General features: G+C 33.9%; 1 protein-coding gene and 1 pseudogene across 5 annotated transcripts in view; one reads left to right on the forward strand and one right to left on the reverse strand.

Moving 5' to 3' along the window:
• CTDSPL2 (CTD small phosphatase like 2) overlaps positions 1 to 23,152 on the forward strand; it is a 99,279-nt gene that overhangs the window by 18,384 nt on the left and 57,743 nt on the right. The window contains exon 2 of one of the 5 annotated variants that reach the window (XM_051977240.1): positions 15,658 to 15,736. The exons of 3 other annotated variants lie outside the window; for them this stretch is intronic. The gene's annotated coding sequence lies outside the window, so the exon portion shown is untranslated. Of the gene's footprint in view, positions 1 to 15,417; positions 15,737 to 23,152 lie in introns of those variants that run through there. One more of the 5 variants, XM_051977239.1, reaches the window with a different exon arrangement.
• LOC127546639 (heat shock cognate 71 kDa protein-like) lies at positions 17,454 to 18,043 on the reverse strand (annotated as a pseudogene).

The following is a 23,152-nucleotide window of genomic DNA, read 5'->3' on the forward strand; positions in this document are numbered from 1 at the left end:
CCATTTTTATTAAGCACTTTCTATGTGCTAAGACTGGAGAAACAAAAAAAAGGCAAAATAGTTTTAGCTCTCGAGCTCATGGTCTAATGAGGAAGACAATATGAAAATTATAAGGTATCTACAGGGTAAATGTAATTTCGGGAAGGTAATGATAAGAGGACAAATCAAATAATCAGAGGGAAAAGTTTCTTGTAAAAGATAGAATTTGAAGTGAATTTTGAAGAAGGTGAAGGAAACCAGCAAGTGGAAGTGATACATTTCATCCTGGAGGTAATGGGAGCCACTGAAGTTTGTTGAAAGGTGGTTTGAAGACAAGGTTAAGCCCCCTACATGTGACTACCAAGTCACTTTGGTAGTTGAATGGAAGATAAATTGTAGTGGGGATAGAGTTGGGACAGGAAGACCAACTAACAGATTATTGCAGCAGTTCAGGCAATAAGGTTTGAGGCACTAGGGCAGGATAGTTGTACCATTAGTGAAGGGGAGTATATTTAGAGGATATTACAAAAATAATATCAGCAGGTTTTGGCAATAGATTGGATGTGGGGGTGAGAGAGAGAGGAGTCAAAGATAACACCTAGATTTTGAGTCTGGAGGACTGGAAGGATACTGTTGATATGTTTAATAGGGGATTTTGGAGGAGAAGTCGGGGGAAAGATAAGTCCAGTTGTGGATATTATGAGTGTCTATTGGATATCCAGTTCAAGATATCTAATAGGCACTTGGATATAGGAGAATTGGAGAGAGTTTACAGCTAGATAAAGAGTATCATCTAAGTAGAAGTGAAAATTGAATCCATAGGAGCTGATGAAAGATCACAAAGCAAAACAGTGTAGAAGGAGAAGAGAACAGACCCTTGGGTTACTCCTACAATTAGTAGAGATAATCTGGATGACCACCAAATCTTGCAATGAAGGCTGAGAAGAAGTAGTCAGATAGGTAAAATTAGAATCCGAAAAGAGGTGTGTCATGAAAACTAAATAAGAATCGGAGGAAGAGAGTGATTGACAATGTCAAAGACTATAGAGAAGTTAAGAAGGATGAAGCTTGAGAAAAAGACCATTGGATTTGGCTAAAAATATCATTAATGTTGGAAAGAAAAGTGTTGTTTCAATGATGAGGCCAGAAGCCAAAAAGTGAGAGGAGAGATATTAATTATAGAGGGAGGGAACCAATTCAAAGGAAAGTTTTTTGAGGATTAGGGAAACATGTTTATATTCAGCCGGGAAATAGCCAGTAGGCAAAGACAAGGAGAGATTGGAAATTAGTGAGTGGGAATCATAGATGAGGTAGAATGTTGAAGAAGACAGAATGAAATCAGATCATACCTCCATGTTGCCTAGATAGGGAGGAAGGGACTCTTCTTCATGTAGAAGGTGTTTGTTTGTTGTTGTAGTTATTTATTGTTATTTTTTAGCACAATCACTTGAACAGTTATAAAACTTGTGTTGGCTAATTCAGTTTCAATTGATCAAGGATGGACAGAAGCAGCTACACCCAAAGAAAGAACACTGAGAAATGAATATAAACTGCTTGCATTTTTATTTTTCTTCCTGGATTATTTATACCTTCTGAATCCAATTCTCCCTGTGCAACAAGAGAACTGTTCGGTTCTGCACACATATATTGTATCTCGGATATACTGCAACCTATTTAACATGTAAAGGATTGCTTGCCATCTGGAGGAGGGGGTGGAGGAAGGGAGGGGAAAAATCAGAACAGAAGTGAGTACAAGGGATAATGTTGTAAAAAATTACCCTGGCATGGGTTCTGTCAATAAAAAATTATTTAAAAAATAATAATAATAAGTAAACCTCAAAAAAAAAATCTTATAGTAATGAACTAAAAATAAATAAAACTTGATCTCTGAATTTATAATCTTTTCTACACATTTTCTTTAAATGCTTCATTGATATCTTTTATTATATCACTATCAATACTCTTCCCTTTCCCCCATTTTTCCTTTCCCTTTCTAGTTAAAACCTCTTTTTGAGAGAGGAAAAATAGCTATTATGATTATTTTTGTACCAATATGTCATTTCCCTTTTTCTTTTCTTTTCCTTTCATTTAATAGTGAAATTCCTGGATCTAAATATTTGCACAATTTGGTGACTCCTTATGAATAATAGTTCCAAATTCCTTTCTAGAATGATTGGAATACAGATCCCCTCAATAGTAAATTATTTTATCCTTCCATAACTCCTTCAACAGTTATCATTTTCCTTTTAATGTCATGTTCATTTGAAAATTTTCTTTTTTATCCTTTGACTATTTAGGAGAATGATAGCATTTTTCTTGTATATTTGTATTAATTTCTCATGGAATTAGGATATCAGATCTTTCTGAGAGAAATTTGCTGTTTTCCAAGTTAATTACTTAAGAGTTTAAAAAATATCTACCTGGAGCAACAAAAGGTCAAGAATATCTAGATCCAATTGCATTGTCTATATTTGTACAGAAACTTAAACCATTTTTGCTGTCAAAGTTGTCCATTTTATCTTCTGTGACCCTTGTCCTTTGTTCAAGAATTCTTCTAACTATAGTTATGGAAGGTTATCTCCTTCCCTCTTCTTTAATTTTTTTGTCATATTACAACCTTTAATATCTACATCATATATTTCTTTGAAACTTTATTGTACTAGGCAATGTGAAGTGTTGGTCCAAATCTAATTTTTTTTTTTCAAGACTACTTTCTACTTTTTCCAACAGTAATTGTTTATTAGAGTGGTCATCTTTAGCTTTATTAAATTTGATTGCTTTTGAGTCTTATGAAGTTAATCTGGAAAACTTTTAATTTTTCTAATGATTCTTGCTTTGTAGTATAATTTTCATTCTAATGTTTCTCCAGTGTCCATCCTTCTTACTTTCTTTAATTATCTCCCTTCAATTCCTTAACCATGTATTTCTCTGGTTAAATTTATCTAATTTCCTAAAGTAAATCTTTGTTTTATTTTCATAGTTTGGCACTAAATACATAAATTAGTATTATTGCCATTTTTATTATATTGACACAAAGTTAAAAATGAGCTCATAATTCCAGTTATTTAAGGCTTACATGGGCAAGTATACCCTTCTTTGACTAGTTAAGATGAAAGTGGGATTGTCATCTGCACTCTTCCATTCCTTCTTATTTGTGTAGATGTTTACTTTATGTCAAGATTATATGGGATAATTATCCCGAACTTTTCTTTCCCTTCCTCCCCAGTATATGCCTCTTCCCTTTTCATTATTAAGATCATAGACAGGACACATATGTCATCTCTCTATATTTGTATGTAAACAGTTCATCTTTGTTTAGCCCCACTATTGTTTTCCTTTACCTTTTTAGTTTACATGTTGGTTTTTTTTTTTTTTTTTTAATGTTTTTCTTCTTTGTTTGAATTTAAAAGTTTCTCTTTAGCTTTGATCTTTTCATTAGGAATGCTTGGAATACTTCTTTTTCATCTGAGGTCTCTTCCCCCCAGTCTCCCTGAGTTTATACTCAGTTTGTTTGGTAAGTTATTCTGGGCTTTGTATATATTCTTTGTATCCTTTGCTTTCTGGAATATTGTATTCCAAATTCTGTCCTTTTTCATAATGGTGTCTGCAAAATTATGCGTGATCCTGGCTTCTTAAATTTTTTTTTTCTGTTTGCTTATGAGATATATGTATATATTTTTGGCCCTACCCAAGTAGGGTTATGGCTATGAAGTCCTTGAGACTTTTCATTTTGGGAATTCACTTTCCACTTTGGCCTCTAGTTCTAAGAAATCTAGAGTGTTTTAACTTTTCTTGAAATATTATGTCTATCTTTTCAACAAGAGATGATTAAGACCAGTTCCAATGATCTTGTGATGAAGAGAGCCATCTACACCCAAAGAGAGAACTGTAGGAACTGAGTATGAATCACAACATAACATTTTCATTCTTTTTGTTGCTGTTCATTTGCATTTTGTTTAATGTTGGAATCTTTACAAACTGCTAACTCATTAGAGTTGATAGATTATTGATCTGATCTTACAAGAAGATGTTTTGGGCCAGAACCTGAGACAAGGTACTAAGTAGAACTACTTAGTACAATGCTTGTGTTTACACCTTTACTCATCGGAGTTCACAAGTATGCCAGATTCACAAAGTAAACTTTGCAACTTTGTGAATTCACATCTCTCTTAAAGCTCTTAGGGCCAGAGAGCACTATGGGAGAAAACCCATAATCCCATTCTCTCAGAAGAGTCTTATATAAGGCCAGTGAAGAGAAATCTATTCCAGAATATTTTCCACTTGGCTGGCTGGTGGCGGAAGAGAGTTCAGCTGGATTGGAGAGGAGCATTCTGGTGCAGACACAGAGGAGCACTTTGGGAAGTGTACAAGCATTGTACTAATTAGTTCTACTTAGTACCTTGTTTCAGGTTCTGGCCCAAAACATCTTCTTGTAAGATCATATCCACAATCTATCAACTCTAATGAGTTAGCAGTTTGTAAAGATTCCAACAGTTTTCTTTTCTCATTTTTTTCCTTGTTGATCTGATTTTTCTTGTGTGGCAAGATAATTGTATAAATATGTTAACTATATTGGATTTAACATATTTTAACATGTTTAACCTATATTGGATTACTTGCCATTTAGGGAAGGGGGGTGGTGAGAAGAAAGGGAAAATTTGGAGCACAAGGTTTTGCAAGCATCAATGTTGACAAATTATGCGTATGTTTTGAAAATAAAACACTTTAATAAAAAATAATTTAAAAAGAAATAAAAATTAAAGAAATATTATGTCTAGGCTCTTGGTATTCTAGGCTCTAGGTCATGATATTCATATTGTCCAGTGATTTAAAATTTTTTTTTCTCCTTGATTTTTTTCTAGGTCATTGTTTTTGCTGTGAGATACTTATATTCTGGTGTTTTTTTTCTTTTGACTTTGTTTTAATATTTCTTGTTGTGTTCAACTTCTAAGAATTATAATGGCTTAGGCAGTTTGTTTTAATTCGTTTAAAATCTAATAATTCTAGTTGTGCTAAAGGATTTTTATTTGAGACTTTGTTGATGATTTGGAGTCATTGTCTTCTAGGTTTGTATTTTGAACTTCCTTACTATTTTATCTTTATGCTGGAATTCTTTGCTCATTCTTCTGAAGAGGGAGCCCTGAAACTCTCTGAAAATTCCTTCAAGGAGAAAATCTCTTTGAATCTTGCCCCTCTGTAAAGACCCCATCTGAGAGAAACAAGATAAACAGCTTCATTCTTTTATTTAGGTGGGGCTGGTTGAGTCTGGAGCTGGAGAATTCCAATCCTATTGAATTGAAGAGACACGCATTCAATTCAGCTCAAGGGGGCTATACCCAGCCCCATCAAGAACTGCCCCCAGCTTGTAGATAAAAAAAGCCAACTTGGGTCATTGCAGAGAACTTAATATGCCATGCCAAGGAATCTTTCTTCCTGGCATAGCAGCAAACCTCTGCCCACTGGAATGATATTCTCTTCAGCATTACCCTCTTTTTATCCTCACCTACTTCTCTGTCGGAATTTCTCTACTAGAAACTTTACTTCTCTGTGAGACTTTGCCACTACGTTAACAGTCTTTCTATTCATGCATAGCAAAAGCTGAATTCCCATTGCCAGTAATAAACTTCTTTTTATCCGTCTAACTTTTTGAGTTTGTAAATTCCTTTTAGAAGGACCTCTGCGCCACCATAAGGGGATTCTCACAACTCCCTACCTTGCGCCAAATCCCAAGGGGATTTAGGGGAGCCAGACCTCTTCATTTGGTTCCCTGAACCTGCCACTGACCATCGGGAATTCTAATTTCATCATTTTGGTTCCCTGAATCTAATCTTATCATCTCCAGCCTTTTTTTTTTTTCTGACTTTGGACTTGATATTAAGGCTGAGCTCTGCTGCAATTCTTAAAGGTGGGTCTGTTACTAGACTTGTTGCTGCTCTCTTAGGTCATTGAGTATATTGTTATTCCAGAATCTCATGAACAGATTGAGACCTGCAAACGTTCAATGTGCCTTCCCCTTCCCCCCCCCCCCCCCCCCCCCCCCCCCACCCACTCAGTGTTCTGATCCAGGGGAATATCTGATTGCTTTCTCTCCGATTTAAGCTCTTCAAAATTCCTCACCTAACTTTGGGTCTGAGCAACATTATATTGCTGTTGGACTCATTAGCCCCATTAGCCAGCTGGAAAGTTATGTTGATTCAGTGACAGAATTGTAGACTTTTGACTCCCCTTTAATTTGGGATTTCTGCCCAGTTATTCTCTTGCATATTAGGTTGTATACTGTAATTGAATTTCTCCCTCTGCACCTGTGGTCTGAGTCCTACCTCTGCTATTTGCTTCTGAACTTCCTCCTTTCTCAATGTGCTGTGCACACGGCCCCTCTCAGTCCTCCCTGGATTTGTGACTTGGAACTTGTTAGTGTGTAATAAAGCTGCCAGTTAGCATTTGTCATTTTCTTGGGTCTGGGATCTCTTCTCTGTAGATTCACAGCCTCTCACCTCAGCTGTTGAGTGCTTTTAGGGTAACCTGGCCTGACAGCATACTCATTTTCTTTTTCCTACTTTTATTTGTCCTAAACTTTGCAGAATTTAGCATATAATAGATGCTTAATAAATTTATATCTATAGCCTGTAGTAAGCAATAAATGCTTGGCAGTTAACTGACTTTACACCTAGAAAGTATCAGTCAGGTGAAGCCTACTTCTCAAAATGTAAAGGAGTCTAAACTGAGTTGAAAGTAGAAAAGTTTATTAAGGATAAAATCAGATGCTAGTGGTAAAATACCCCAATACAAAGAATCTTCATAGCCTGGAGAGGCAGAAGTTAATCTTCAAGCGGCTTTTGCATTGGCAAAAGTCGTTGTTGAAGGGATTATGGTAAGACAGCAGAGTAATACATTGGTGGTAAAACTATGAATTGGTTCACCCACCATTCTGGAAGACATTTGGAATCATACTAATAAAGTGACTAAAAATGCCCATGCCCTTTAAGCCAGAAATTTCACTGTTTGGCATATATTCAAAGTAGGGCAATAACCCAAAGACCCCACAAACATTAAATTATTTATAGCAATTCTTTAGTTGTAAAGAACCAGAAACAAGGTTTTCCTCTCTTGTTTCCCTATGCTGACCTAGGTTGGACATATATCTTACTATGTCATTTTCTCAAGATTTGGTCTGGTGAATTTTACTTATATGTTTGGAATAGCTTTTTTGTAAGAGGAGGATAGATACTATGACTCTACTACTTTATGATCTTGGATCCAGATCCACATTTTCTCTTTTTACAAATCTTAGAAACATAAAAAAGGAAGGTTAAAATTCAAGTAAACAATAGTCTGAGATTTTAACATTCCCCAAGTGATTGCTTTGTATCCTTTGGAGCGATTATTATATCATTGAAAAAGTTAATTTCATGGTAAAATTCTGGGAATCTTGGGAGGTGCAAGCCAGGTAAGGCTATTATAGTTTTTAACAGCTATCAGAATTCCCCATCAGCCTCTTTTTCAGAGGGCAGTTATTGATAACACCATGCAAATGAAAAAGTATTATTTTGTATTTGTAGAAGAAAGAGTAGGATTACTTTTCGAATATTGAAGTGACAGTTATTTGATTGATGTCATTGTTCAGTCTTGTCCAACTCTTTGTGAGCCCCTTTGGAATTTTCTTGTCAAAGATACTAGAGTGGTTTGCTATTTCCTTCTCCAGCTTACTTTAGAGATAAAGAAACTGAGGCAAAAAGGGTTAAGTGAGTTTCCAAGGATCACACAGCTCCTAAGTATCTAAAGCCAAATTTGAATTCAAGAAGTTGAGTCTTCCTGACTCCAGATCCCACTCTCTATCTACTGTGCCACATAATTGCTCTGTTTAATGTCTGTTGTTTTTAAAAATAAGATTAATCTACTGGATAATGTTGATTCTCCTAAATATAGGTTTTGCAGTTTCAAAATGTTTCTTCGTAATTAGCATAAAATAATTGCAATTCTAAATGGGGTCACGAAGAGTTGGACATTACTGAAAATAACTAAAAAAAATAAAATGACTTTTTAGCAAAATTTTATTAATAGAAATATTTTTATATCACATTTCCCTTCTTCCTAGAGAGCCATCTTACATAATACTACAAAAGAAAAAAAGGGAAATAAAGAGTTTATCTTACAGTATCAGTTATATAGTTTGCTACACCCATGGTCCCACAGTTCTCTCTTTTTTTGACCAAGTTCATATTTTAATAGCATTCCTTTTTGTTTTCTTATTATAGTTTTTCCATTTACATAACTAATCACATGCACAAACATGCACAGGCATGTTGTTTTCCTGATTCTGCTTTCTTTATTCTGCATGAATTTATAATGTCTTTCCATACTTCTTTATAGTTATTTATTATTCTATCACAATAACATTCAATTATATTCATGTACCATAACTTGTTTAATCATTTCTTCATTAATGGATTCTACTTTATTTCTGGTTCTTTGCTACTACTTGAAATGTTGTTAAAAATATTTTGGTATTTATGGGATCTTTTTGTAATTGTACTACTTTGAATGTATGCTAATAAGTGAAATCTCTGGGTTAAAGGACATGAATATTTTAGTTGCTTTATTTGTATAATTGGCTCTACCAGCAATGTGTTACTCTGCCTATCTTTCCTTAATCTCTTCAATGTTGACTTTTGGATGAGGTCAGTTAATGATTAGACATTTTAATGTGTGCTAAATATATTAATTAATAAGTCTTTATTAAGCACCTATTATGTTCCAGGCACTGTACTAACCTTGAGGATACTATAGGAGGAGAAAATGTTAGTGCCTGGCCTTAACGAACACACAATGTAATGGGAAAACAAGAAGATAAACATTACAAACAAGCTATATGCAGGATAAATAGGCAATAATTAAGAGAGGGAAGGCATTAGAATGGAGAGGAGTTGTGAAAGACTTCCTGTAGAAGATGAAATTTTAGTTTTGATGTGAAGAAAGCCAGGGGATTCAGGAAGATGAGATGAGAGAGAGCATTCCATGTAGGGGCAATATCCAGAGGTAATAACTTGGATTCGCGAGAAAGGTTATCTAGATTGCAGAATAGCAAGGAGGTCATTATCACTGGATCAAAGGATATGTGGTAGAGAATACAATGTAAGAAAGCTAAAAAGTACAGGGAGGGCATTGGTTATGAAGAGCTTTGAATGTCGGAGACTTTTGCATGTAATCATTATAGAGGTGCAATTGAAGTTTACTGAGTATAGGGTGGAGTGATGTGGTTAGACCTGCCCTTTTCAGAAAGTAGATTGGATTGGAGTGGGAAAAGACTTGAGGTAGGACTGATCTGCCAAGAAAACTGTTGCAATGATGTAGGTAAGAGATGATACAGGCCTATACCAGAAAGAATAGTGGCAGAGTAGAGGAGAGAAGGGAACAAGTTAGAATAATCTTACAAAGATGATATATAATATGAATAAGATAATGTTCTATAGGTATGTATAGTATATTGTGTTGTGTGTATATATAGCTAATGGATAGTTGTATATGTGTATAAGCTTTTTTCCAAGTGGGAAGTTTATTTTTTTGTGTGTGTTTGTGTGTGTGTGTGTGCTTTGTAGTACAATGCTTAGCTCAGTACTAGACACTATAAATTCTTGTTGATTGATTTTAGATCCTTCCACTTGCACATGATACTTCTGGTTGCATCATATAATGTTAGTATTTTAATGTTTGTAAAGCATTTTACAAATGAGGAAACTGAGGCATACAGAGGCTGTCTTGCTCAAAGGTTGTATTTTTAGTAACTGTTGAGACTGAGTTTAAACTCAGGTCTTCCTAATTCCAGGTCTCCATTGCACCAAAGTTGTCTGAATATTTTAGGGCCTCCTAAATGAGTTTCATAATTACTCAAAGGGGTTTAGTTTAAGTATTCATACAGCAAAAAGACCAGGTGTATTATCAAGACTATAATATGCAATTGAATAGAAATTGCCAAGGACTAATCCATTCAGTCAAGTCAGCAAGCATTTATTATGTGCCTGTTTTGCACTGAGCATATTGCTAATTGGTAGGATACAAAGAAAAGCAAAAAAACAGTACCATGTAAATTTTAGACCAGTAAGTAAACAGTAAAGCACAACTAAGAGTTGAACAGGAGATAAGATTGGATTGACTTTGGAAAATTAATACATTTTTCAATAATCTTAAACTTCTCCTTGAAATAAGGACTGTGTGTGTGTGTGTGTGTTTGTGTGTATGTGTGTGTGTGTGAAGGTACTTTAAAGTGTCTTTTCTTTCTACATCACCTTCATTTATAAATTCTTTTATAAATCCATTCCTTTCCTTCTCTTAGACAAAGATAACATCTCATAATATCTTCTCATAACAGTGAATACAAATAAGACTGACAAAAATAAATCAACATATCAACCATTTCTGGCAGTTTATGTACTATTCTCTACTTCTACAAAGAAGAACAGAAAATGCATTTTCTCATATCTTCAGAGACAAACTTACAATGACAACGTTCAGTTTCAGGGTTTTTGGGTATTTTGTGTGTGTGTTGTTTTTCTGATTCTGCTTACTTTAATTTATACCAATTCTTATGTCTTCTATACTTCTCACTGTTCTCCATATTAGTTTCTTTTTGGAAGGAAATATGCTATTATATTTATATTATAAATACAATGTATTTCTGTTAATGAAGCCCCATTTTTAAAATAAAAATGAGTTGTAGCTATAATGAATAATAGAAATTATTCATTACAGGCAGTAGGGATATATAGAATGGGCTTAAGCATATTGCAACACATTTCAGATGAAGACTTGCACATGAGAATCATGTAACAGTTCTCTGAGAGGTGCATGATTAGGAAGTAGGGAGGAGGGAAGGACTAGTTAGATATTGAGAGGGAAAGGTAAATACTGAATAGCTTGTATGCTCCAGTGGTATCAAAAAAAAGTATCAAGAAAACAAAACGAAGGCCTTCCAGCCCATTTAGTTTTCCTCTTGATTTATGTAGGAAATGGACAAGAAAAATACTGGACAGTTTAGGCAAGTATGTGTTACATTCTACATTATTAAAGGACGTACCCATCACCAAAGATAATATATCATCACTCCATTAAAATAGTACTTACAACCTGCTATCTTTATTCATTGTTTTGTTTTGAACAAATGAATTTGTATTCTAAAATGGAACTTGTAATATGCAGTCATCATAGGAATTGACTCTGTTTTCCAAAGAGATCAGTAGTTTATTAGCTAAAGTGGTTCATTGACTTTCTAATTTTGGTTTTGTTAAATTTTTGCAAGAAATGATAAAGTCAACATCTGTTCCTTTTTTATTTTTCAGTATTTTCATTTCAAAATTTCCATATTAGTAGTTCATTTGAAGAGGTCAAGTTGATGTAGTTGTAGTTTTCAGTGCCTTCACATCTTCATTCTTAGAATTTGGTGTAAATTTTTTTTTTTTAAGCTGTATCCTAATTAATTAAACATTAGTTTGCATATAACCTGATGACTGTGATATTGTATTTACTTGCCTCTATTAATTTTATTCCTCTTCCTCCTTGTTGTCACCCCACATAAGTTCTTTTGAGTACAAGAACCATTTCATTTCTCTTTTTGTATTCGCAGTATCTGGTTAAAATTTTGAGTTCAAGATTCTCTCCCTTCCTCCTCACCCTTACATTGAGAAGGCCCATGTGAAGTTGTGTAAAACATTTCCATAAAATTATGTTACAAAAGAAAACATAGATCCCACCTCATCCTACCCCCAAAAAAAAACCTCAAGAAAATTTTTTTTAAAAAAATTATACTTTATCATGGAAATATTTGTATGAACTGATGCTAAGTGAAGTGAGAAGAACCAGGATGTCATCGTGCATAGTAATAGCAATATTGTAATGATGACCAATTCTGAATGACTTGGCTACTCTTATTAATACAATTCCAAAGAACTCATGATGAAAACTGTTACCTATCTCCAGAGAAAGAACTAATTTTCTATGAGTGAAAATTAAAATATTTGTTTCACTTTCAAAAAAGTAAATTATACTTTAGTTTGTATTCAAACACAATCACTTCTTTCTCTGTGTAAGGATGGCATGTCCTTCAGAGTAGTCTTGGATCATTGCATTGCTGAGAATAGCAAATGTTATCATTCAGTTGATCATTCCACAACTTTGCTATTATTATGTATATAGTACATTTCATTTTGCTTGAGTTTATGGAAGATTTTCTAGAGTTTTCTGATATCCTGTTCATCATTTCTTATACAACAATAATAGGCATCCCCTCAATTTCCAATCCTTTGCCCGGAGAAAAGAGCTGCTATAAATATTTTTAGTTCTTTTTGTTTAAAAAAAAAATTCTCTTCTGAGACTCATACACTTTTAGGTCAAAAAATATGCATGATTTTTATAAATCTTTGATCATAGATCATATCTTTTAATCATTTATTGTTAGGGGATTTTTTTTTTAAGATAAATTCAACTCAGTTCACTATGTGTTTGAGAAATGAGACCATCAGAGAACTTGCTTTAAAATTCTTTTTTTGTTTTTTTCTGTCTTTTTCCATTTTTAATTGCTTTTTTTTATAAAGCTTTTTATTTTCAAAACATCTGCATAGATAATTTGACAACATTTATTGCTTTGTGTTTCAGATTTTGTCCTCCTTTCTCCCCTAAAGGGCAAGCAATCCAATATATGTTAAATCCAATATGTATAAACATATTTATACAATTCTCTTGCTGCACAAAAAAAAAAAATATATCAGATCAAAAAAAGACAATAAAATGAGTAAGAAAACAAAATGCAAATGAACAACAAAAAGAGTGAGAATGTTATGTTGTGATCCACATTCAGTTCCTATAGTCCTTTCTCTGGGTTCTCTTCATCACAAGATCATTGGAATTGGCATCAGTCATTTTATTGTTAGAGTCACATTAATCAGAATTGATCATCATATAATATTGTTGTTGCCATGTACAATAGTCTCCTGGTATTGCTCATTTCACTTAGCATCAGTTCATGTAAGTCTCTACAGGTCTTCTAAAATCATCCTCCTGATCACTTCTTATAGAACAGTAATATTCCATAACATTCATATATTGTAATTTATTCAACCATTGTCCAACTGTTGGCATCCATTCAGTTTCCAGTTACTTGTCATTACAAAAAGGGCTGAAACAAACATTTTTGCACATGTGGGTCCCTTTCCCTCCTTTAAGATCTCTTTGGAATATAAGCCCAGTAGAAACAGTGCTTGGTCAAAAAGTGTGCACACTTTGATAACTTTTTGTACATAGTTCCAAATTGCTCTCCAGAATGACTGGAACCGTTCCCAGTTCCACCAACAATGTATTAATGTCCCAGTTTTCCCACATCCCTTCCAACATTCGTCCTTGTCTTTTTTTGTTATTTTAGCCAATCTGAGAGGTTTGTAGTGATATCTTAGAGTTGTCTTAATTTGTACTTCTTTGATCAATAGTGATTTAGAGCACCTCATATGATTAGAAATAATTTTAATTTCTTCATCTGAAAATTGTCTGTTCATATCCTTTGACCATTTATCAGAGAATGGTTTGAATTCTTACATAAATTTGAGTCAATTCTTTATATATTTTAGAAATGAGTTCTTTATCAGAACCCTTAAATGTAAAATGATTTCCCATTTTATTGCTTCCCTTCTAATCTTGTCTGTATTAGTTTTGTTTGAACAAAAACTTTAATTTAATATAATCAAAATTATTTATTTGGTGTTTAGTTATGAGTTCCAGTTCTGCTTTGCACCCAGATTACTTCTTTCTCCACAGATTTGAGAGGCAAATTATCTTATGTTCCTCTAATTTGCTTATAACACCATTCTTTATATCTAAATCATGAACCCATTTATCTTGATATGTGGTGTTAGGTGTGGATCAAGCCCTAATTTCTTCCATACTAGTTCCCAATTTTCCCAGCAGTTTTTGCCAAATAGGGAGTTCTTATCTCAAAATCTGAGGTCTTTGGGTTTGTCAAACACTAGATTGCTATAATTAATGCCTATTTTGTCCTGTGATTCTAATCTATTCTACTGATTGATTACTTTATGTCTTAGCCAGTAACAAATGGTTTTGATGACCTCTGCTTTATAATATGGTTTTAGGTCTGGCACAGCTAGGCCACCTTCATTAGCATTTTTTTTTTCATTAATTCCCTTGAAATTCTTGATCTTTTGTTCTTCCAGATGAATTTTATTACTATTTTTTCTAGATCTGTAAAATAATTTCTTGGAAGTTTGATTGGTATGGCACTAAATAAATAGATTAATTTAGGTAATATTGTCATTGTTATTATATTCACTTGACCTACCCGTGAGCACTTGATATTTTTCCATCTGATTAAATTCGACTTTATTTGTGTGGAGAGTGTTTTGTAGTTTTGCTGATATAATTCCTGACTTTTCCTTGGCAAATAGATTCCCAAATATTTTATACTCTTGATTGTTACTTTGAATGGAATTTCTTTTTGTATCTCTTGGTGCTGCACTTTGTTGGTAATATGTAAAAATGCTGATGATTTATGAGATTTATTTTGTATCGTGCAACTTTGTTAAAGTTGTGAATTGTTTCTAGTAGTTTTTTAGTTGATTTTCTAGTGTTCTGTAAGTATACCATCATACTGTAGTAGCCTCCCAATTGGGCTCTCTACTTTCTTCAACTCTCAAATTCATCCTTTACCCCACTTTTAAAATAACTTTTCTTACACATAGATCTTATTACATACAGTACCTCCTTGCTTAAAATTCTGAGAGACTTCCATGATTTATAATATAGATACTTCCTTTGCTTGGCAATTACAATTATGCTTTGACTCTGGGCCCACCCTATCTCTCGTTTTTAATTAGCTATTATTTTTTTTTTCAGGCATTCTCTTGTTGGACTAAACTCACTGTTTCCTCAATTAATTGCTGCCTCTCCTTTGCATTTGCTTATTCCATTCCCTATTTCTAAAAGAAATTCCCTGTTCTCCAAATATTTTTTGTATTGACAACCTCTTTTCTCCAAGGACCAGCTCAGTTGCTGCCTCTTTCATTAAAGTAGTCCTGATTTTCTGTATTCCCCATGTGATCACTTCCTCTCATCTCTGCTACTTTGTGTCTTGTGTTTAAAAACTAATTTGCATTATATGCAGTGTATATCTGACTTTCTACCAACACTCAAATTCAGTTGTAATCTTTCTTGTGAACTTTTTTCTCATAGCAAGTATTTCCTTTCATTGCCTTTTACAACTCCCTCATTCTCTTGATTGCAGAGAGAAAACAAAACAGAACAGAACTTTCCTGGCAAATATACGCAGTCAAACAAAATAAATAACCATATTAGTCATATTAATGCACATCTCATTCTGTATCTTGGGCCCCACCTCTCCTTTAGGAAGTGCACAGTGCTTTGGAATGATGGATAATTGTTTCATTGATCAGAATTCTTAAATGTTTTTATATTGGCTTATATTTATTATAATTAATGGCAATAACATATCTTTTTCAAAATACATGCAAAGATAGCTTTCCACATTTATCCTTGTAAAATCTTATATTCCAAATTTTTCTCCCTCTTTCCATCCCTCTCACCACTTTTAGACAGCAAGTAATCCAATATAGGTTAAACATGTGCAATTCTTTTAAACATATTTCTATATTTATCATATTGTAGAAAAAGAAAGTCAGATCAAAGTGGGAAAAATACAAGAACGAAAAAAAAAAACAAGCAAACATCACAACAACAAAAAAAGGTGAAAATATTATGCTTTTATCTATATTCAGCCTCCATACTTCTCCCTGGATTAGAATGGCTCTGTGGTTAGTGGGATTGTGAATTAATTAGAAAGTTATATAAAGAATTGCATAGTAGCAGTGAAGGGCCCATTTGAGGTTATATTACAGATTTGTAGTAGTCAGGTCAGTTATGTGATTTTTTTTGGCCTTCAATCAGCGTACTTGTTAGGAATAAAGGCAACAGATGGTGGGAGTGATGAATGGCTGAGTTTTGGCAGGGCACAACTAGTGATATAAGAGAGAGAAGGGACTCTAGAGAGGAAAGGTCCTTGTGAAATTAAACTGATTCACAAAGGGTTGAAGATTAGATTAGGAAAGGAGGGTGGGCTAGTACATGGTATTGGAAGAGAATTGAAGGGTCAAGGGAATGGAGCTCATGGTGTAGAAGACAAAAAAAGAATGAAAGCAAAAGTAGAAGAAATCAAGTGTGTTGTGATCAGGTAAAGGATTTTGAGAGTTCATGAACATGAAGATGATAGCAAGATCAGAAGAATGACTATCTTTTTGTGTAAGGTGAGTTGAAAGAGAGTAAGTCAGGGAAAATGAGTAAGTTGAGGAACTCTAGGAGTTTAGGGTATATAAGAGAGAGTTATTAATGTATGTCAGAGTCTCCGAATATGTGGGCAAGAATTAAAGAGGAGGGAAAAATTGTGAATCATGTACTGAACTCGTTGAGGAAGAAAGGGAAATGTCCTGGGGATGTTTACAACTACCAGGATTTTCATTAAACGGTAGATGTGTTTTTGTTTGTTTTTAATTTTCAATTTTATTAACTTGTTTGATTTTCAGAATTTTAATCTTACGTATATATCTATTTTTTATATATCTTATGTAAATATATATTTAATTCATTGACCTTTTCTTACTCTTATTGATAAAAGAGTCTATAAATTCTCCCCTGAGAACTACTTGACCACAATCTACAAATGTTGCCTCATTGTTACTTTCTTTGATGAAATTATTGTTTCTATAATTTGTTCTTTGACTCACTAATTTTTTAAAAATAGTTTCTTTACTAACCTTTACAGAATATAATTTTAATCATGTCAATAAAGGATATGTTTAATATTTATGCTTTTCTGAATTTGTGAGGTTTTTATGACTGGTTTTTGTAGTCATGCCTTGCATCATTGAGGTAAATTCCTTTCTGTTCCTGTAAAGGAATGCTCTTTTTTCTTGGGCATTTAGTTGACATCTTCATTGATGGGTCCAGAAAAAGGACTTCCTGATGGGATTGATCTAACCCTTGAAAATATCTCTGGCATACCCCCTTGCACTCTACTACAACTTTGTGATTATAGGGTTGCAGATCTATTCCAGTTTTTTCTGCTGATGCTCAAATTCTTCCTTCTTAGCAGTCTGGTTCTTTTGTCCAGTCAGGATTATTTTAGTACATTTGTCAAGTTCCTTTTGTTTGCCTTCACCAATTTTGCTTTGGATTTCTCATCCTCTATGGTAGTCTTCATGTTGAAAATCTAAGAGTCAAGAGAATTCTTGGAAGACAAGACTGTCTCTTTGCTTCTCATTTTCAGCCTTGTATCCCTCAGCCTTCTGAACCATACACTTAATGTCTTCTTTGCTCAGACAACCCTTGTCATTTGTGATGGTGATTTTATTCTCTTTACTATGCTCTCATGCCCAGCAGAAACATTGAAGAAGTCATTTAAATCCTTGTCAAATGTTAGTTGAATCCTCTGAGGGCAGGGAAATTCCTCCGATCTCATACTTTCCAAGCAGGTTGTTATCCTTTGTCAGTGTTTCATAAACCTGAATATGCACACCAGACTAGTTTCAAGAGTAGGGGGTAAAAGTCTCTTGTCTGCTTGGTGAGGGTGATACTGAGCATTTGTGTAGAAATGTCAAATGTCAACTTCACCAGCAGTTTCAGTTCCAAGAGTGATGTCTTACAGGAGCATATACTGCATATTCTCAGATTTATTTTCAGAAAAGATGGCAGCCTAGATATCTGCATCATTGGCAACAACCTCATCAAGATTGATATTCTTGCAGAGTTCTTTTCTGTTGAAGAAGTGCTCAGAAGCTTCTGAATTTGGATGATCCAAGTAGAATCATTCACCAAGATGATGAATCTTGATTTATCTAGCTTAGCATCTCTTAGGACCTTTTTCCATAGGATCCAGTGTGCCATGGAAGAGGTCAGCATTCAGCTCTTCAAAATGGGCACAGAAATTGATACCTTCATAAAGGGATTCAATCTCAATACTGGCATAGGTTCTGGAAGAGAGTGTGAACTTTGCAAGCATTGAGTAAGTAATGGACAACCCTTTTGTCTTGACTTGTGCTTTTACTTGAAATGGTTATCAAAATCCTTTTCAATTCAAGTGGGTGTCCTCAGTTATGGGCTTAATTTCAGAGATGGTATTTTCAGTGGTGAGAATGAAGATATTGAAATTACCCCCCTCTAAGATCAAAGAGCTACACATTTCTCTTAGCACCATTTTTTTTTTTTGTCTAAATCATAAGCAGTAGCAGCAGTATTAGCTGCATTAGCAATAGCTGATTCATTTATTATTTGGAGCACATTGAGACCAGCTATGAGCTAGAATTTTTGGTTATTTGATGTTAGAAATCATTGGTGTAGGGCCTTCCTAAGGTAGACTTCAGTAATTTCTTTCATCTTGGTCAAATCCACAGAAGCTTCTTTTTCTGAATAGAAATTTTGAGTCTCTTCCTTTGTACTCCACTTGAACCTTGGGCCTTCATACATTCTTAACCACTGTCAAATTCTAATATGGTCTGGGAGTATAACTGCATCATAAGGTCCGTAGTCAGTCATACAGTTGGCATAAAAGATTTATGTTGATTTTTTTTTTCTGTAACATTTATTAGAGGTATTGTGTTGGTGAAGGCAATGTAGCTTGTGGTGGTCCTATTTCACTAGCAATGAACTTCGCTTTTCCATGTTGAAAAATGCCCACATAGGAATAACTGCTGCCAAGATCAGTGCTAACTGCAGGTCTCTTTGACATGGTTGCTGACCTTGAGGTTCATAGCTGACCACTGTGAAGCAAGACAGGCTATCACTGTGCTGAGTAGCCCCATGTAGTCCTTTCCAATTGCACAAATATATTTTGATTTTGATTTTTTTATTTTTCTTGATTACTGTTTTAACATTTCTTAATACTTAACCTGGTCTATTAGGAAATCTAAGCATTCTGTTTCATTGAAGGTCACAGTTTTTCACAAATTGTTCTTGGTTGTGTGACGCTATCTTTTGCCTTTTAGAATGTCATATTCCAAACTCTCTTCTTTAAATGATAGTTGCCAAATCTTGTGTAATCCCAACTGTGACTCCTTAGAATTTGAACTTTCTTTCCGCTGGCTGCTTGGGACACAAAGAAAAGCAAAAAGACAATCTCTGCTTTCAAGGAGCTCATAAAGTAATGGGAGAGGCAACCTGAAAACTAACAATATACAGACAAGATTGGAACCATGAACTCTGAAACTTCATTTAAGAAGAGAAGGCAGGTGTGATAGCTCCTCATATATCTCATTTTCCATCTAAGAGAACTCATATTGTCTTCTTTGACTCAAACATATTGCACTAATTTTGAATATCTTTGATCCTTCTACTCTGCTCTTTCTTCTTATCTCTTTCCTCCTCCCCATCCTTTTTAATCTTTCTTTTTTGTATGTTGTCCCCATTTTATTACAAGCTCTTTGAAGATTTTTCTTTTTTGTATTTGTTTCCCCAGTGCTTAATACAATGTTTGTCATATATGACAAATAATGTAGGTTGAATTGAATTTACCCGAAATCTAGGTTAATGAAGAATTAAGCTTTTTTGGGGGGAAAGGATGAATCCCTGGAATTTATACTTTGTATCTTCAGTCTTTGTTTGGGGAATCATCTTTACCCAGCATGGTGCTCTATTGGTTATAAAGAAAGCTCTTGTTAAACATTTTATGATTGACTTTTAAAAACTTCTAGGGTAAAGCAGAACCTGGGTCTGATTCCATACAATTTAAATATTTAAGATCCTGTAAGCAGCCATTCACTTATTTGTTTGAAGCAAAAGAAATAATATTGATTTTATCTTGTCCATTAGCTCAAGCCATAAAACCTTGAAAAAAACTACTTTGAGCTGGAAAATGTAAGATTAAGTAATTGATAATCAAGTAAGATTACAATGTCCAATTTGTTTCTCAATACTTCTTAAAATATCCAGTCTTCCACTTCACATCTTGTCATATTGACCACTCTTCTCAGTTTTCTTTTCTGTTTTTTCTTGATTTTCTCATTTTTTTTTCTTAAAATTCATTTTTTTAATTTTCGGTTTCAAATTCTTTCCCTCTTGCTCCTTCCCACCCATTGAGAAAGCAGGCAACATGCTTATTATACATCTGAAGTCATGGAAAAATTTTCATATTAGTCACTTGCCAAAAAAACAACCCCACTTGAGATGACCAGTTGTGAAAAAATTTTACTCTAATTAATATGATGATCCAAGACAATTCTAAAGATCCCTTGATGAAAAGTTCTTCCAAAGAGAGAACTGATAAATTTTTGAGTATAGATTGAATTATGCTTTTTTCATTTTCTCCATATTTCTTGTTATTTTTTATTTATTTGTTTTGCATTATGGTTGATATGAAAGTAAGTTTTGCATATATATTTAACATCTTTCCCCTCGTTTTATTCCTTTCTTTTTTTCTGGTTATCCATGTACATTAATTTTTTTTTAAATACACATTTCTTTATGAGTCATGTTGGTAGGGAAAAACCATTTCTCCTTTCCTTCACCAAATCTTATTCTTTGTCTATACCATGACCTCCAGTCCCATGATCCCTCAGTTCGTTCTGGTTCCATCACCCATGCATTAGCCATACTTACCCTTTTCTCTTCCTGACTTTATGGCAAGCCAATTCACTTCTACACTGTCATTTCTCAAATCCCTCACTATTATATCGCCAATTATGCCTAGCCAAGCTTCAGCCTTGGGTCCCTCCCACTTCCCACCAACTTTGCTTTTCCAAAACACATGCTTCTGAATGAAGGTGGAGAAAAATCACAAAACCATTCTTGGTTCAGTACAATTCTTGTCACACAACGTCAATTGGGCCCTCACTGATGTTTTGCAGTCTTTCTACATCTTCCTTAGCACTCTGTGCCATTCTCCACAGCGCCTTATTCCTCTCCTCCTCCATTCTCATACTCCCACTGTCATACATAATAGAGAACTTTTTTTACAGAAAAAAAATGAGGTCGTTGATTGTAAGCTCCCTCTTCTCCCCTCTTTTTGGTCTTTTATTTTTCAGATCCCTTTCTAATCACTTTTAATTTCAGAGCCTTCCTTATTTGTCTCCTTTATAGCATATTAGTACATTTTTGTTTTCTTTTTGTCTTTCCCATTGGATTGTGTGCTTCTGGAGAACAGGAACTGTCTTTTGCGTATTTTCGTACACTTAATACAGTGTTTAATAAATGCTTGACTTAATAGAATGAAGTTTAAGATGCCCTAGTCCAACTTTAACAAATAGTAAGCCAGGTATTGACTTCAAAACTTTGAGTGAGGGGGAAATAATTTTCTCTCTTAAAGACTTCACACTTCCTTATCCCTTTTCTCTTCAGTTTGTTCTCCATGCCATATCGTTTTATTCCTCCTTATATTCTTCAAATGGCTTTAAACTGTACTTTGTTCTATGTTGTATAGACATAATGAATTTTTTGCCCATTGCACCCAACTGAATCTAATTACTTGGACCTTGTCTCTGTTCTTCCTTTTAAGGTTTTTAAATCTTTGCCCCCAAATGTACTTTTATTGAATAACTATGTGAATTTTGAAGGCTATAACTAACTCATTTATCCATGCATTTTCTGCTTTGTCAAATACATATGTCAAGTGATATTCTTAGCCTAGTTCCTTCCTGATATCCAATACCACTTTGGACTAACAGTTGATATGTGCTAAGTGAATGCAAACTAATACCAGTCTAGATCGTACTTGTATAAATCTGGTACCCTAAAAATAAGTCATCCATATGTAGGCAGTTCATACTGTTTGTGGCATTATGTTGCAAAAAACCATGTTTTATAGCAGATATTTTCCTACAGTAACTGTTATGATTGTGCGGTTCCTGACCAAGAAATTGATATCATATAAAGAATGGATATGAACGTTAGTGATGTCACAAAAAGCAATGATATGAAAACAGTAATTTAATCACAAAATGAAGGTTATTCTTCAAATAGTATAGAAAATTAATTTTTTGTATTATAAATGATAATCTTTATGAGTTGCCCTGCCTGAAATAATTCATCACTTCATCTTAGACCTAATAATATAATAAGCTAATCTGTAGTTTGCAAGGTTGGTCCATTATTGAGCCCATACTTCCTCTTTTGGGTGGAGTAATAATACTACTAAAGTTTGTATTCTGTTAGCATGATCTTTGAGATCCCAAGATTACTTTTATGTCATTACATGTTTAGGATTTCAGTGGAAAATAAAAATATATGTATCTAAAATTAATAAAAATAGTAAAACTACTTCAAATTTTATAATATGAGCATAAATGCATGGTAAACAAAGGTTCCTTGTTTACCAAACATAATGTTATAAAAAACATGAGAATCACAGTTCTCACTTTGTCATAAATTTGACCTACAACTATTTACTAGGGCTAATAAAATTTAGTAATATTTTTACATATTATCTTATGGTAATTATTGTTTAAATTCCAAAGGATTCAGTTTAGTGAACAGGGATATATCCATTGTGTATAAAACAATGTGCTTGGCATTGATATATAGACCCAATGGGATGATTTCTTGCTCTCAAGGATCTTGCTTTCTCCTGAAGTGATATATGTCTGCAAGTGTATAGTACAAGGGAAATTGAAGGGTAAGAGGATACCAACAAATGATAAATAGTAGGCTGGGGGGAATGGAGGCTTCTGAGAGGGTTTGTCATGTTGTGCAAGACAAATCATACCAAAAGGGGTGAAAAAAACAAAGAGATGAAAATACTATGTTTTGATCCACATTCAGTTTCCATTGTTGTCTTTCTGGATGCAACTGAAGCCATTTTATACATACATACATATATACATAATACTAGCTTAGCTGTTATATTTTAGAACAAATATTAAGCATCAATAAATGAAACCTATTTTGTAATTATTTGCATTTAAATTAATTTCAGTGCCCAAAATGTCATAGCACCTCCCTCAGTCTCCAGCATCTTTATCAGTTTACTTTTCCTTGACTTCTTTTTCATGTTCATGTGTATTGTTCATTTGGTTCTTTTTCTCACTTTGCATTATTCATAAAATACAATTTTCCCTTCATATTTAGTTGCATTATTGTATTCCATTTTATTAATGCATTTTTTAAAAATCATTTTTTAGCT

This window comes from Antechinus flavipes, chromosome 2 (genome assembly GCF_016432865.1).
Source record: "Antechinus flavipes isolate AdamAnt ecotype Samford, QLD, Australia chromosome 2, AdamAnt_v2, whole genome shotgun sequence".
NCBI lineage: Eukaryota > Metazoa > Chordata > Mammalia > Dasyuromorphia > Dasyuridae > Antechinus > Antechinus flavipes.